The following is an 18,763-nucleotide window of genomic DNA, read 5'->3' as shown; positions in this document are numbered from 1 at the left end:
ATGGTAAAAAGACACAGTAAATACAGAAGAACAAAATCAGAGTCACAGTAGATTTCGAATCAGAAACTATGCAATCTAGAAGATAATTAAGTGGCATCTTTAAAACTGCAAGAAAAATATGTCAACCCAGAAATCTACACTTACTGAAAATATTTTTTGAAAATGAAGGGAAAATGAAGACTTTCTCAGACGGGCAAAAGCAGAGATTATTTACTTCTAGCAAGCCAGTGCCATAAGAAATATTAAAGGAAGTAATTAAGGCAGAAAATACATGACACCAGATGGAAACTTGGATCTATAGAAAGTAATGAAAAGCACCAGGAATGGTAAAAATAAAACTAAACATAAAAGGCATTTTTCGAATATTTTAATCTCTATAAAAGATAACAGACAGTTTCAAGATAAAAAATAGTAACAATGTATGGTGGGGTTTGTAACACGTATAAGCGAAATGTATGGCAACCATGGCACAATAGATGTGAAGTAGAAATTGTAAACATTGGTGTAAGGTTTTTAAACTACTCGTGAATTTGCATAATATAATTTGAAGTTGGGCTTACATAAAATAAAGATGTATATTGTAAACTATCATAAAGCCAATAAACAAAATTTTTGAAAAAAGGCATAAACAAGTCAATAGAGGAGATAAACTGGAATCATAAAAATTACCCAATTTATTCCAAAAGAAATAACAAAATAAAAAGTCAACAAAGAAAAGATCAGATGAACAAAAAGTAACTATCAAGGTATAGATGTAAATGTAACAATATCAATATAAATATTTCCACTAAATGTAAATGATCTGAAGACTCACAGAACACTTCAATCTTGTCAGATTGGCTGTAAAAGCAAGACTCAACTATATGCTGTTTAGAAGAAACATCAATAGATGAAAAGTAAAATAAAAATAAGATATACCATGTAAATCTTAACCAAAAGAAAGATGGAATGGTTATATTAATTCATATCACACCAAGGACATTTCAGAATAAGTAATATTACCACCAGAGATATTATGATGTTTTCTTAACAAATTGAATAATGATATGTAATTCAATTTGTTAAGAAAACATCATAATTTTAAATGTGTATGTACCTATTGATAGAATTTTAAAATACATGAAGCAAAAACTGTTAGAACTAAAAGGAAACAAAGATGAATACACTATTACAGTTGGATACTTCAACATTTTTCTTTCATTTAATAATAGAACAAGTAGACAAAAATAAATAAGAATACAGAAGATCTATACAACACTATCAACAAAATTGACATAACTGACATTTATAGAACACTCCAGCCAATAGTACAATATGTATTGGTTTCAGGTGCACATGGTGCTTTCAACAAAAATGGCCTATTTCCTGGGCCATAGGAGATACAATATATTTAAAATAATTGAAGTCATAGAAAGTATTTTCTGACTACAACAGAGTTAAACTTGAAATTGATATTCCAGAAAATATATAATTAGATGGAAAGTAAACAACACTATTCTAAAAAAAAAATAGGTCAAAGAAGTTGTTACAAATGAAATCATAAAATATGTTGAATTTAATGAAAATTAAAACACATATCAAAATATGTGGGACACACATAAAACATGCTTAGAGAAAGATTTTTTAGCAGAAAAAGCTTATGTCAGAAAATAAGAAAGCTTTTAAATCAGTTATCCAAACTTCTAGTTTAAGAAACTAGAAAAAAGAGCAAAATTAGATTCTAAAGCCGGAAGAAGGTACGAAAATACAAAGACTACAAATCAATGGCAGAGAAAACAGAAAAACAATAAAAATTTATGAAGTCAAAGCCTGGATCTGAGACAAGAACAATAAAACTTATGAACCTCAAACCAGATGGATCAAGAAGAAAGAAAAGAAGACACGAATTACCAGTGTTAGAAAGGAAGAAAGGGCATTACTACAGATCTCACAGAAATTAAAAAATATAGCAAAGGACTATTTTGAACAATTTATGCCAACAAATTTGATCACTTAAACGAAATAGACAAATTACTTGAAAGGCACTACTATTGCTCACTCAAGAAAAAAAATCAACAGCCTAAATTGTCCTATATCTACTACAGAAATTAAATTCATATTTAGAAACATCCAAACAAATAAACAAACAGAAACAACAAGAAAACTTCAGTCACATGTGTCTTCAGTGGCAAATTCTTCCACGCATTTAATGAAAAAATAACATCAATTACAAGCAAACTCTTCCAGAAAAGATAAGCCTAAGAAACATTATCCAGAACATTGCATTAATACATCACCATTACTCTGATATCAAAACTGGACAAGAACATCACAAGTCAAGAAAAGTACAGAAAAATATCCCTCAGGAACAAAAATGTGGAAAGCCTTAAGGAAATATTAACAAGCAGAATCTAGCAATATATATTAAAGAAAATATATCATGACTGTGGTAGGCAAAATAATGGTCTCAGAAAGATGTCATGTCCTAACCCCCAGAACCTACGAATATACATATTATTATATATGTAACATATAAGTATGTTACATAAAATATATTTATGTAATTAATAATATATAAATATATTCTATATGAATGTATATATATAGAAAATATTAGATGGCTAAAGAGAACTAATGTTTCATGTGGAATATAAATTTCATATTCCAGTGATCTTAAAATAGGACAATTATTCTGGATTATCCAGTGAACCCAAATAAATATACAAGGCCCCTAAATGTAGAAGAGGGAAGCAGAAGAAAAGTCAGCATCAGAGCAATGTGACATAAGAAAGACTCAACTGGCCATTGCTAGCTTTTAAGATGTAAAGGGGTTACAAACCAAGTAATGAGGGAAGCTTCTAGAGGCTGGAAAGGGCAAGAAAACAAATTCTCCCCTGGAGATTCTAGAAAGAAACACAGTTCTGTCAACACCTTGATATTAACATAATAACCCGAGTCAGATTTCTGATCTACAGAGTTGTAATATAATAGAGTTGGGTATTTAAAGCCCTTACATTTATGGTAATTTGTTACAGCAATAATATGAAATTAATACATGGGCTTTAATGGGTGGGACCAAAAATGGCTGAGATAAGCCATTATGAGTTTCCATTCAACCTTTCCAGGTTTAAGAACAGGCCAAATTAGACTGTTAAATGGAGAAGTGATGGAGATAATTACCCTTTTTTTTAAATAGGTCTCATGATGATTTTCAGTCATCTATTTAGATTTATATAGAAAAATGGTGATTGAAATCATCCTTAAAAATGATTTTCAATTTTTAAAGGCCTTGTTTTATATTGGGCTATAATGTCTAAAATAGCCAAAACAATTTTGAAAAATACCAACATTGGAAGACTTACATTGCTTGCTTCCAAGACTTACTGTAAAGCTACAATATCAAGAAAAAGTGGTAGATCAATGAAACAAAATAGAGTTTAGAAAGAGAACCAAAATACATATGATCGACTAATTTTCTACAAAGGTGACTAAATATGTAACGCTGAAACCATAGTATTTTCAGCAAATAATGCTAGAACAATAGGACCACCATAAGCTAAAAATGAGCTTTAACTTATACGCTACACCATATTTAAAAACGGACTCCAAATGGATCATAGTTCTAAATGTTAAACCAAAACATATAAAACTTCTGGGGAAATTTAATGTGATCTGGATTAGGGAAAGATTTCCTAGAAAGGACACAAAAAATGCAGATAACAAAAGTAAATTTAATAAATTTGAATTTATCATTCCAAGCCTCTACTATTCAAATGATACTGTTAAGGAAATAACAGGCAAGCCACAGGCAGACAGAAACACATGTGTTTCAGAACACATGTCTGATAAAGGACTTGCATCCAGAATATATAAATAACTCTCACAGCTCAATAATAATAAAACAAACAACCCAAAGAAAACTTGACAAGTTTCAGACACTTCAAGATATCCAATATAATTTTTCTTTAGAGAAATTCATATTAAATCCACAGTAAAATAGCAATACACATTTTCTAGAATGTTAAAAATAAAACAAAGCAGATTCCTGACAATACCTGATGATGTTGCAAAGCAACTAAAACGTATATACATTGCTGTTGGCAAAGGAAAATAGTATAGCCCCATTGGAAAACAGTTTAGTAGTTTCTTACTAATTTAAACAAATAACTTATGATTCAGCCATCTCAACCCTATGTATTTATCCAAAAGAAATAGTAGCATATGTCAACAAAGACTTATATGAAAATGCTTATAGCAGATTTACTCAAAATAGCTAACAAAGCAGGATAAACCCAAATTTCTATCTACTATGGAATGGATGATTACGTTGTAGTACATTTACAGAATGGAGCAATACTACCAATGAAAGGAGCGAACTACTGATAATGTGCCACAACATGTATGACTCTCAAAAGTATTGTGCTATGTGAAAGAAGGACACAAAAGACTATATATTCCAAGGTCCAGTTATCTAACTTTCAGGAAAAGGGAAAGAAATTAAATTAGTGGTTGTGGGAGTGAGGGTGGATGGAGGGACTGACTACAAAGGCGCACATAGAGACGTGGGTTGATACGGGTTGATGAGAATATTCCATATATTCATGTGGTGATGGTTAAATGACTGTATGTTTTCTGAAACTCAGAACTGTAAACCTAAAAATGGGTAAAGTTTACTATATATACCTCAATAGACCTGATGGAATGCATTTTAGACTCTGGAGCAAGTAACAGGATAAAGGGCCCTGTATAGAGATTACATTTTTGCAGGATAGATTAGAAAGAAGGGTAGAGATTTGGTAGATCTGTTGGGGGATATTGAATAATCAGGGTGTTAGGTGATGAAGGACAATAAGAACTATGTTGAATATTTGAAAAGTTGTCATTTTGAAGTAAGTTTAAACTTATTCTGTGTGGCTCCATAGGGTAATAAGAAACAGCTAGAGCTTTTCCAACATGTACCACATGTGTATGTTAATGAGCTCTCCATCACAAAAAAATAAGTAAACTGGGTGTCCACGAGTTTGCGAGGCTACAGGCTGCAGGGAGTTAAATAGCAGAAGGAAGAGAAACGGGAAGGAATTTTTAACCTTTACGTTAGCTTCCTTCAGTCACTGCAAATGTTTTCCACAGAGGTTCCTATTATGTTCTAATTTCTCCTTTGGAAGCCAGATCCCCCAGATAACTTAGCCTCAGGTAGTTGAGAGAATTTGAAGAGATTAGTCTCTGCTCACCAATCTTTGCTCTTTAGAGCCTGAGATAAACTCATGTAGAAGCATTTACCTCCATCAAAGATGTAGAAACCCAGCAGACAATGGCTCAAGGTGGGCCCTGGGCAGTTGATTTAATCAGCTGCAAAAGGTGAAAGCAGCGTGGTTTAGAGTCCTGGAACATGACCAATGTGCAGTTTTTCATTGGTTCAAAGAAGAGGCAGCTTTTCCTCTACATTCTGCATTCAGATAGAACTGTAGTTCCTCAAGTCTAGGTTAGACTAGTGCAAAGTTTTTGGTGGCAAACATGGGAAAATAGCTCCTTTCTTCAAATAGTGCCCAGATTTCTGAAGCAGCATTTTTTTTTTTCTTTCCTTGATGACTTGGGAGGAAAGTTTCTCACCTCCCACACTCCCATTTTTGAAACTATCTGCTGGAAGGTTATTCCCAGTGTTCAGAAGCAAGAATTCCCTATCTTCTATATAACCAATATTTTCCAAGGAAACCATTATATATGTCCTGCCTCATCCCAGCTCTATTGGGGAATTTCAGGTGAAATTTGTTTTTTAATGTCAAGATAGTTATAAAATGACAAAAGCACTAGACAGTCCCTAGTCAAACATCCCTTCTCCCTCTGGAAATATTATTGGCTATTCTAAGGAGACTAGACACCACGGGATTTCAACTGAGGTCACTGCATTTGTGTTATCTGCTGTTCTTCCCCAGGTCCTCTTGCAGCCTATTAAAATCTCATTCACAGATTTTCCAAGGTAAAAACAAATTCGTTGTTGTCTTCTATGGCATCATCACACCCATGCTCCACACTACCTCTACAACTTTGCAACAAAGATGTGAAAAGTCCCTTTAGGAAGCAGGTAACTTAGACCCATATACCAAGACATATTGCATGAAGCTCATGTATATCTGGGAAACCAAGCATCAGATAATTCACTTCCGTACAAACAGGCATCTACAACCCCTTAGCACCATGCCAAACACTTTGAGAACTCAAGACATGGTCCTAACTCTTAAGGAAATTGCAGTTTAGTTGGCAGTGGGGAGAGGAAGGAAATATAAGTATACAAGTAATAATATAAAAGCAAAAATAGCAGCAGCACATAGTAAGTGCTACATACTTTACAGAGAAAGAGAAAGAGCTCACTTCACATTGATAAGGTGGGTTCATGTGAAGCTTCAGGAAGAAGTTGACAACATGGGAAGTGATGTTTTCAGCATGGTATGAGTTTAGAAACTTGGATAGGAGGATAAAGCAGTGGAGGGTCACTCCAGGCAAAGGTAACAGAAGAAACAGAAGCATGGACTTGCAAAAGGAATGATGCAAAAAGGGAGAGAGATCTCCTTTGAGTAGAGGAGGAATGTCAGGATGATTGAGAAGAGAGGATAGAAAACATAGCACTTATCCCAGCTTGGAACTGTCATTTTGGGAACTCTGGAGCCAGACTTGCTGGATTCAAATCCTGGCTCTGCCACTTAACTAGCTGTGTAACCTTAGGCAAGCTTTATAATTTCTCCGGGTCTCCATTCTCCAACCATAAAATGGAGAAAATAATGGTACCTATACCTTATACAGTTATTTTTGAAGATATAAGAAGTTAAAGCATGGGAAGTAGTTGGAACAGTGTAAGCATGTGATAAATGTTAGCTATTATCATTGTTCTCCTTAATTTTCCCATCACTTAATAGAGTGGGAACTTCTCTATGTAACTCACCATTTCAGGCTTCTATTTATACTCACAACTATTTGGGACACATAGCATGAGATCAGCCTGTGTTCAAAGTATATATGAATATATGTGATTAAATGAGTGAATGAGTAATGAGTGAATGAACGAATTGCACTGGGAGACTTTTTATATTAGAGTCCCTGATGTAAAAATCTATATTAAAGCCAAGACTCTTCCTGTGCAGCTTCTGTTCAACATATGCTGACTTCAGATATGTGTGTTTCCATTTATCCAGTCTTTGGGAGGCAGTACTGGGGCTGGATGTGTACAGGATTCGTGAATGCAGCCAGGGATGAGAGAACAGAGAACTGGCCAATAAGTAGGAGAACTGGGTTTGAATTCTGGCTCTGCTATGATCTTGAGCAAGCCATTCTTCTTAAGAGCCTCAGGTTTGTCATATCGAAAATGGGAATGATTCATGATGCCTACCTTTCAGAATTCTGGTAAGAATCAAAAGACATAAATCAGGTGACAATTCTTGGCATTCCAAATGAGTTTTCTTCCCAGTTTAACATACTGATAACTGATATTAAAACATGCTTGTTGATTTTCCTGGAGTTTGACATACAGTAGGCACAGGGACACTAAATCACCCCAGAAGCAGGCAGGGTAAGGATTTTCTGGTGGACACGCAGACACTTCAGACAACTGAGAACAGTGACTGCTTTCCATATTGCTTTCTACACAGTCGCCAGCCTGTTATGGCCTGAAACTATTTGTGACTCAGTGATGTGCTTTCCACCTCTTATTTTCTCAGTACCTGGCAGGTGATAGGGGATCAATAATGTTTGTCGAATTGATTTCAGTCATAGATCCACTATTCCACCAGTCATATTATTCTCTGTCTCCGTCTCTGTCTCTGTCTGTCTCTCTCTCTCTCTCTCTTCTCCCAGCCTGCCCCCTGCTCCATTCATACATTCATTCAACAAATACTCACTGCCTAATAATTGAGTGTCAGGCCCTCTGCTAGGCTCTAACAGGCACTACTGTAGTGCAGATTACTTTCTCATTCTGTTTCCAGTCTCTGTCACTCAGCCTCTTCACCCCATCACACACACATGCACTGTTTCTTACATTATTGCTGTGATGTTATACTCCTTTTATCCTTTCCCTTTTTCTGTATCTCCACCTGCCCCAGCCCAGCTAATGACTAACCCACTTCAGATCTGCTCAGCCCACAAGCTCTCAGTTCCTGGCCTCTTATTCCTTTTCTGAGTCCCACCTAGTCCCCAGAGACAGCTCCCCTCCTGGAGGAATTGGCACAGACATTCCAAGAGCAGGCCTGTCCAATAGAGAGGCATCCCTATGCATGTGCAAGGAAGCCCAGACAAGCAGGTAACTTTCCAGTAGCCCTTCCTGAAGGCCATCTCTTAAACTTCTAGAGTCTCTAGGGAAATGCCAGGAACTTCCAGAAAGATCCTTTCTACTCCCACTTCCCACTTATGTCCCGGATATGCCTTGCCTGACTTGCACCTCCCCATCTGGAATTTCCTGGTTCTCCTGGGAGGTGCTCAAACTAGTGCTTTATTCATAGTTTCACCCAATCAAAATTTTGTATGCACTTACTTCTCTCAAGATTTTTTTCCATGCATTATCTCGTTTAATCCCCCAAACAGCCCATGAGGTATTAATATTATCTCCATTTACCAACGAGGAAACCTAGGCTCAGAGAGATGGCATGACTATCCCAAGGTCTCACACCTAGTGTGTGGTATAGTAGATTCAGAAATTTGAATCTCCTCCTTACTAAGTATCTTTCTCCTTCAACCCTCACTCATCAGTGGACACCATGTTACGAAATTGAGTGACAAACACAAAGTGGTTAGTGGCTGAAGAAACAATGTCAGCTTTTATGTTCTAGAGATCTTGCATTTACAAATGTCAGTCTGATGTCTCTTCTTGAATGCCTTACAAAAGTCTCAAACTCAAATATCCCAAACTGAACTCAACATTTCCCCAACTCCTCTTATTTCCTCTGCTCAAGCTAGTTCTTTCCTGCTGCTATTCCCTGCATTAGCTAATGGCACCATTATCTACCAAGTTCTGTGAGCCAAAATAATGCTCAGGAGGCCTCCCATGACCTTCTCTCCCCTTTACACATCCCCACCCTGGTGCCTTCCATACCCAATCCTTAGCCCATTTCTACATCTCCAATGCCAGGCTGTAATTCTGAGCCTCGTTACCTCTTGCTTTCACTTTGGACCAACTCTCTACTCATGACTTATTTCAAATCTCTTTCATTGGCTTCTCATCATTGATCCAAATGCTTAACATTAGAGTACCTTGGCGCTTAGTCCTTAGACCATGACTCCATCTTCAGTCGCTCTTTTATGATGTCATCCAGTTTCATGGTGTTAAATATAATTGATGTACCATCAGCTCCCCAGTTTTTAGCTCCAGACTGGATATCTCCCCTAAACTACAGATTCATATATCCAATTGCCTGTTGGATACCTACACCTGGATATCTAATAAACATGTTAAAGCTAATACACTCCAAACCAAACTCCAGATCCTCCATAAATTCCAAGGCTGCCCCTATCTCAGGCTTCCCAATTTTGGTAAATGGTGATTTTAGTCTTTTTGTTGCTCAGGTCTTGATCCTAGAACATAGAAAACATACTCTTGCCACAAAGTATTTCCACTTGCTATTTTCTCCATCTATTAAATAAAATGTTCTTCCATTGGATATGTATTTTATGCAATCCCTCATCACATTCAAGTCTCTATTCAACTGGCACCTTAGCAGAGATGACTTCCCTGATCACTCTGTATAAAATGGCAGAACCTCTCCCCCATCACACTTTACCCCTTATTATGCTTTATCTTTCTTCAAAACATTTATTGCTACCTAACAAATTACATATTTGTTTGTTTATTTATTTATAATCCATCCCAGTCTTCTAGAATGTAAACTCCCTGAGTACAGGGAATTTGCCTTGTTTGCTGTTATATCTTAAGCACCTAGGAGGATGCCTGGGACATAATGGGTGCTCAATAAATATTTGCTAAATTAATGGATAAATGAAATAAACAAGTGAGTACATAGATAATTATTTATGCTCTGCATTTGTAGGATTCCAATCACTTGCTGATGTTTCCTCTGCCTGGAATGCCTTTCTCCTACCCGTGGAAATTTTATTCCATTCTCCTAAATTCTAGCTCAAATATTGTTTCCTCTATACACCTCCATCCAACTCACCCCACCCCCAGGCAGAATTAATCTCTGCTCTAACACTAGCATATAATTCTCTACTGCACTCATTACCTTCTTCTTTAAGTTTGAGTTATCTACATATCAGGCTGATCCCATGCCTAAACATCAAGCTCTTTAAAGTATGGTATTCCCCAAAGTGTCTAGCATAGTGCCTGGAATATTGTTAAATTGAATGGAAGGAAACTAAATGCTTATTATCAAAGTAGACAACTCCAATTAAGGATAATTAGCCTTGAGAATGGCAGTGTTACCAGCAACTCAATGAACTCTAATTGCTCTTCCCAGACATAGACATTAGCTGGTATTCAGCTTTGGGCTGTAACATGTATGGATTTCTTCACTGTTAACTTTAGGTCTGTGAGCTGGTGCTTCTGCCTGGGCTGTGCCAGTGCTTTATATGTCTCCTTCTTGGGGCAGCAGGTATAAGCCCTAGGGAGACTGGAGCAGAGGCCATGCTTTCTTCATCAGACTTGTGGAGGTTCCCTACTGAGAAACAATGTCTTTCTCCTCAACCCTGGGGTTACTTAGAGTAGGTGGGCAATGTCTCCCTAATAAAATTGGGAGATCTTTAGAGTAAGGAGACAATGGCTTTTCTGTCATGCTGGGGACACATCAGAGTACCAACAGTTTCTCTGCAAGGAAACAGTTGACCATATCTTCCTAAAAATTGAGAGTTTTTTAGAGCAAAGAAATTATGTTTCCCCTATCAGAATTAAGATTCCACAAGGTGAGAGTCTGAACAGCCTATATAGCATGGGAGAACCATCGCTTATAATCTTATCAAGTCTAATGGCTTTAAATATCATCTACATGCTGAAAACTTCCAAATTAGTATCTCCTTCCCAGACCTTTCCACTAAGTTCCAGAACCCTTCATCCCTTATTTAATCAACATATACATTTAGATGTCTAATAGAAATTTCAAACTTGACATGTCCATCAAAAAACAAGCAAACAAACACCTCCTGACCTTTCTCTTCAAAAATATCCCTTCTTCAGTTGATGGCAACTTTATTTTTCCACTTGGTCAAGTCAAAACCTTAAAGTCATCCTTGACTCTTCTTTTTCTCTCGCATCCACATCTAATCTGTTAGGAAAAACTGCTGTCTCTATGTTCAGCATATTCCCAGTATACGATCATTTCTCACCACCTCCACCACTACCATTCTAATTTAAGCCACAACTTTCCATTTTATGTTGAAACAGCCTCTGATTGAGAGCCCTGCTTCTATTGTTGCCTATCAGTTCATTCTTAACAGAGCAGGTAAAACGATCTTTTATTTAAAAATATATAGACCAAATCATTTTACTCCTCTGTTCAAAACAGTACTTTGGATATGAATATTTTTACTGTGGTATGTGATGGTTAATTTTGTGTATCAACTTGATTGGGCTAAGGGATGCCCGGATAGTTTGTCAAACATTATTTCTGGGTGTGTCTATGATGATGTTTCCAGAAGAGATTGACATTTGAATTGATAGACTGAAAAGAGATCACTTTCAGCAATCACTTTACACCAATCCATCGAAAGCCTGACTAGAACAAAAAGGCAAAGAAAGTGTGAATTTACTTCCTGTTTGATCTAGGACATCCATCTTCTCCTGTCCTCAGACATCAGTGCTCCTAGTTCTCAGGCCTTCAGACTCAGACTGACTTGCATCACTGACTTTCCTGGTTCTCCAGCTTGCAGATGGTAGATTGTGAGACTTCCAGCCTCTACAATTGAGTGAGCCAGTTTCTACTCTCGCTCTCTCTCTAATTGGTTCTGTTTCTCTGGAGAATCCTGACTAATTAATACATGGTAAAATACATGTAACATAAAATTTACCATTAGTAAATTTTAGTAAATTCACAATATTATGCCATCATCACCATCATCTAGTTCCGGAACATTTTCATTGCCCCGAAAGGAAAATCCATTCCCATTAAGCAATCACTCCCCATTCCCCATTCTACCCAGGCCCTGACATTCACTAATCTTTCTGCCACCATGGATTTGCCTGTTCGAAACATTTCATATAAATGGAACTACATGATATGTAGCCTTTTGTGACTGGTTCCTTTCATTTAGTATGATATTTTCAAGGTTTATCCATATTGTAGCAGTCCTACAATGTATAGGAATGAGCTTCATTTCTTTTTATGGTGAAATAATATTCCATTGTATGGATATACTACATTTTATTTATCCAGTTATCTTTTGTTAGACCTTTGGGTTGTTTCCACCTTTTGGCTACTGCAAGTTATGCTGCTATGAGCATCCATGTACAAGCATCTATTTTCAGTTCTTTTGGATATACATCTAAGAGTAGAATCTCTGGGTCATATTGGTAAGTGTATCTTTAATTCACTGAGGAACCAACAAACCATTTTCCTTAGTGGCTTGATCTTAATTTCACTGAGAGTAAACTTTCATACAATAACCTAAAAGGTCCTACATGATCTGGCCCATCATATATCAACTTTGTGACCTCATCTCCTCCTAATTTCCGCCTTAATCACTCTGCTTTATCCATGCTGACCTTCTTTGCTGTTCCTAAAACTCACCAGGCACACTCCCACCTCAGGGCCTTTGTACTTGCTGTCTCCTCTGCCTCAGACACACTTACCCGAATATCTCTGTGTGATGCTCCTTCATTTCCTCCATATTTTTTGCTCGTATTTCATCTTACATTTCTAGGCAAAACTGCAGCCCTAGTCCCACCCCAGCACTCCCCATCCCCCTCTCATATGTTAGTTTGCTAGGACTGCCATAACAAAGTGTTACAAACTATGCAGTTAAGACTATGAAAGTTTATTTTCTCATAGTTCTGGAGACTGAAAGTTTGATATCAAATAGGTTGGTTTCTTCTGAGACCTGTCTCCTTGCATTGTAGATGACTCTCCTCTCCCTGTGTTTTCATATGGTCTTCTTGTGTACATGTTCATGTTCAATTTCTCTTTACTTATAAGGACACCAGTCATATTGGATTAGGCCTGCCCCCAATGACCTCCCTTTAAATTAATTTTTGAAGACTTTCTCTCCAAATATAGTCAGAATCTGAAGTACGGGAAATTGGAACTTCAACATATGAATTTTTGAGGGACACAATTCAATTCATAACACATGCTTTATATTTTTCATTTCATATTTTTCCTTAGCATTTATCTTTATCAAACACACTATATGTTTTACTTACATAAGGCATTTACTGTTTATTGTCTTTCTCCTTCACTAAAATGTAAGCTCAATTAAATCAGCTACCTATGTCTATTTAGCTCATCAGCATATCCTAAATGCTTAGAACAGTGCCTGGAACACAGTGGGGCCCTCAATAGATATAACTTGGATGAATAGCTATTTCCTTCTCCAGACTGGGGGTTGCTGAAGACTGACTCCTTAGAGTACAAAAGCTATCTCTCCTTTTTCAACCAGACCTTACATCGTGGTTGGAAACCACATCTCCTCCTGACTAGGCTGTGATTCTTGTCTCATTAATTACCAGGAGTAGTGTGTTTTGCTAAATATGAAATCACTCATTGTAAGTCTGATGCTAAAAGAAAAAAAATCAATGCCTGGTGAATAAATTCTCTTTAATGTGAGTCATGTTAACAAAACTGTAGATTTATGACCTAAGCATCTACCCTCCCTGCTTTGATACTGAGCTTCTGATGTTAATTTGATTCATTTATCTCTTACCAATGTACAAAGACTGCTGAGCTGAGGAACATTTTGGTGCAGTGTAAAATGTGCTGGACAAAAGCTAAATAAAAACGAATTCTGTGTCCCACACCCCCAACTTGTTTCTAATTTTTTGTGCAACCTTGAGCATACTGCTTCTCCTCTGAGGGACTCAGTTTTCTTATGTGCAAAAATGAGAGAGTAGGAAAAAATTTCATCCATGTTCCTAGTCTTACTTGCTGCCACATCATTTACCCAGTTCCTTAGGCCAAAATCCTTACAGTAACCCCGGATTTTGGTTTTTGCCCTCACCCTTCATCCATCAGTGAGTCCTATCATGTCCTGTCCATTCTGTATCTCCCAAATATATCTTCTATCACATATATATCCTCCATCTCCACTACTACTACTCTGGTGTAAGCCAACTTCATTTCTAGCCTCAACTACTGCAAAAATCTCTTATCTGATGTGCCTGCCCTAGTCCTTTTACAACATCACATCCAAATATATCATTGTCCATTTTAAAATCAGTCAATTCTCCCTATTACTCTCAAGAAAAAAAGTCCCATAATCTGGAGTCTACAAACTCTCGTGACCTGGTTCCTGCCAAACTCTCTAGCTTCATCCCTATCCCTCGTGCTTCAGCCCTAATGTACCCTGCACACTAGGATCTTACTTGCTCAGGCACCTTAGGCTGGACGTGGACTCCCACCCATAACTCCTATCAGCCCCACACCCATGCCTCTCCTTCTCATAACACCAGCATCCACTCATCTGCCAAAACTCACCTCAGGTGACATCTCACGCAGAAATTCTTCCCTTTATTCCTACTTTGAACCAGTTGCCTCTGATTTATGCTTCCACAGAATCCTGCATCCAACTGTGACAAGACTACCTCTTTGCATTGTAACTATTTGGTCACCATTCTCCCCGATGAGACTATCAACTTCTCAAAGGCAGGAATAAAGTCTTGTTCATTTTGGTATTTACAGTGCTGAGCCCCAGTTACTTACACACAGTAGATACTCAGAAAGTAAATTGGAAAAACCCCAAAGTTCCCTTTCAGGGTAAGTGGATAGATCCATAAACTAATAAATTGGACCAAATCATAAAACTTTGGTTCAAGTCCCCACTCAGTCTTTTATTAACTGTGTGACTGAACTGCACCTGTGTGAGAAGACACTAATTAATAATATTTAGTGGGTTTGTACTATGTGCCAGGCACTGTGTTGGGTGCCTTGCCCAAAACATCTCAGTTAATCCTTACAAATAATCCACTGAGATAGATATTATTATTGTTACTGTTTAAGAGATGAAGAAACAGACTTTGTGCTGATCGAGGTCACAGAAATTGAGATGTGGAGTGCTGAGGAGTCTCAACAAAGATGTAAAGAGGCACAAAGTCACCTTGCCTCCAAGTTGGGAGTATTGGTAATAAAATATCAATAACAAGTTGAGACATCTGGAGTGGAGTGGGCAATAGCTACAGTGGACACATCAAGCTTTGATATCTGGCAGCCAGCCCTGGTGCTGCTAGGGCAAATCTGCTAAAAACCTGAGGAAAGTGTTAGGATGGGTGAGGGAAAGCAAGAAGGAGTTTTATATTCCTACTATGACTTATTTTCTGACTTACAGCTTTAGGTTATTGGGTGATAGGGCATCAGCTTATAGTTCTGCCTCCTTTTCCTTTTCTTCCTTAGGATAATGTGTGGGGGGGGGGGTGGAGAGAGAGAGAGAGAGTGCGTGTGTGTCTGTGTGTTTGTACTTAGTCGTGGGAGGAAATAGGTGTTGTTAGTTGAGTCTAATTAGATATTAAATGTATTTGAGGTCCATGGTTGGAGCTATTCTTGTTTTCATTAGCTACCAACTGCCTCTCTCCTGCCCCCTCCTTGACTCCCCTGTATCCCTGAACTTCTTGGGCACCATGTTCTCCAAAGCCACAAGAAGCCTCTGGAAGAGACCATCTCCAGTTTTTCCTTCCCCCGAATGTCTCAAGATTTCTAGCATAAAGCAAGGGCCATCAACTCTAGGACCTGGCAGAGATTCACAGGAAAAATCTGCCACTGGTATCTGCTTTGGGGCTGAGAATACCTTGAGGGGATTATTCTCTATAGTACCCTGGGATGAAACTCCAAGACAAAAGGAAAATAGTGGACCTCTGATAACAACAGTTTGTAGAATAAGACCCTTTCTTTAGGAAGACACAGCTCCTTACCAGAGAGTCTGATATACCAAGCAGAATGCAAGGGGGGATCTTTTAGCCAGGCACTCTTATACAGAGAAAAACTTGCACAACTGTTTGTAATGGATCTGATCCCCACAAAGGCTCACTCACCATTTCACAGAAATCTGGCCTTTTTCTTATTTTTGTGCCTTTCTTCCCTCTGCCCAGAATGACTTTCCTCCTCTCCTCAGCTTAGCAAACTTCTACTTATCATTTAAGCCTTCACTCGAGTGTCTGCTCCTTTGTGAATACTTCCTTGACTTTCAGACAGCTGAACAACTTATTCTTCCCTTGGAGTCCCATGGCATTGTGTTTAGACTTCTGTATTATCACCTTTCATACTACTTTCGATCAATGTTCTGTCTGTCCTGCTAGATCTCACTCAGTCTACTCAAGGGAAGGTACCCTGGCTAATTCAACTTTGTATCTTATCCCAGCACCCAATGCCCCTCCCTCAGTCCCCCCACTACTTGAATTTGGCACAGTGCCTGGAACACTGTGGACACTCAGCAAATGAGAAACTTTGAATAAGTGTAGGATAATGTGAGGGATACTCAGTGTCAAATGATCGGGCATAGAAATGAAAATATGCCAAATAGATCCTTGGATAGGCCCTCTGATGTAGCAAGCTTATCCCGTCTCTGGCTGATGGAGTCAAATCCTCGCAAGTCCCAGAATTACCCTTTCAGCCAGCACTGAACAACTTTTTTGATTTAGCTTTTGAATAAGTAATCCAATTCCACTTATGGGCATCATTTCCTGACTTTCAGATCCCTGTTGCCATATTCCCTCTTAGCCTATAGTTAATGAATACATTTCCTTCTTTTCCTAAGAGTGGAGCCAATCTGCAGGCCTCGTCATGATTGGGAATGCTGATGCCTTCTCCAGGTGATGTATGGGCCTGGGTCACCTTGGAAATGTCTTCTCTTCTTGCTACATTTTGAGCTCATTGTTGTGGAGATAGAATCAGTCCTAAGGTGCTCAAGATGCCTGGGAGGCTGTACATGGCAGAAAGATGACTGACTTTCCTGTTCTCCAGCCCCTTCCTCCCAGGACCATTGTCCATTCACAGTTAAAAATGTGTATGGGAGAAACAACCCTATCTGCTCATTATGATCAAGGCCAATTAGCTTTGCCAGTATGTTAACTCCTTTCTTTACCTGCTGCTCTAGTGGCACAAGAAACCCCAAATTACTAGGTGGCAGCCATAACTTTAAGTTTAGCAGGAATCTTATAGTGTCCCTTAGCGGAAGCATCTACTCTCGGGAAACCAGGACATCTAGAACTACAGAACTTAAAAAGTTTTCAAATGAGCCCCTGGGAATGATGGTGAATGGGGTCACTCCAATGTCCACTCGTTTTCTGCCAGGTCTGTGTATTCTACCTATTTATGGTAGACTGTCATATAATGACTGCTGGTTTAAAACATACATTGCCTCATGAAGAACAAAGCCCTCAAATCACAGGCATCATTTCTAAGATACTGCCTTATCTGTGCCTTTAAGAGACCATGTCAGTACTCTACTAGGCTGGCAGCTTCTGGGTAATGTGGTATATTGTAGAACCAGTGGATCCCATGGTTATAAAATTATTGTTATGACTGCTTTGATATAAAGTGAATCAATTAATGTGAGATAATATTAGGTAGAATCTCATGTCAGTAAGTCAGATTTTCTATAAGAATATAGATAGTACAGTTGGCTGAAGCGCTGCAGGTAGAAAAGACAAATCCACACCCAGAATACCAGTAAATCAAAGTTCTGATAAATCATTGTCCCTCCTGAAGCAAGATGAAATCAACTTTCCATCAAGTGGTTGGTTTTTCCTCTTTGAGAAACAGTACCATATTGAGGATTTAGCATTGGTCTCCAGTGCTGAAAGATCAAAAAGATATTTATTCAAGATTCTAAGTGATAGTAGCTAATCAGCTCTGGTGAAAGGAAGCCCAAATGTTAGTCCAATACATAGCCTCTGTCTCTTATATTATGATTACTGCATTCATAGATATATCATGTAAGTGCTTGTATGACAAACACAGATGCTGACATCTACTGAACGAATAATTCTGTTGACCCGTTGTTTAGTACATTTTCTTTTGTGGATGATCTTTCACAGGCATTACTGTGAGATGTAAAGATCCTCACATTTGGTGCCAACCCCTATAGGTTCAACCATATGCCTCTTCTTTGCCTTAGTCATTCAATCCTGCTTCTCCTAAGGCCTTGCCCAATCAGACAAAATATTTACCACTGTCCAGAAGTTCATGTGTGACTACCAAGAGCCACTTATGTCTTTGCCCAGAGTGGATGATTGACCAGCTTTGCATACTTGAAAAACTTCACTTACTGCTGCATTTTTAGAGTTGCCTCTGAGTGAGGATGTAGTTGAGCTGCCTCTGTCAACTGGTCATAGAGAATGCCCCCACGAACCCATAGGTGTGAGCTGAGAAAGAGCTAGGCCTTATTGGAACAATGAGAACTGGGCCACTCGTTCATGTAACTCACTCATACCCACTGGACATAGTCAGATCTAATTCCATATATACCATGAATTGCTGCTGTGACTGACCAACTTGTGACCTACTGTGTCTGACAGAACCCAGTTTATGTACAAGCTCTGGATGCATAGTCAGTTGATGTCCCATGGACAATCACTCATTCTCTACCAGGACCTAATAGCACATCTGGAGCTTCTTTTTGAAATGTGTCTCTTTCTTTGCTGCAGAAAGTA

The sequence above is a fragment of the Macaca fascicularis genome, chromosome X (assembly GCF_037993035.2).
Source record: "Macaca fascicularis isolate 582-1 chromosome X, T2T-MFA8v1.1".
In the NCBI taxonomy this organism is placed as follows: Eukaryota; Metazoa; Chordata; class Mammalia; order Primates; family Cercopithecidae; genus Macaca; species Macaca fascicularis.
The sequence above is the reverse complement of the archived record's forward strand: the minus strand, read 5'-3'. Positions refer to the sequence as shown.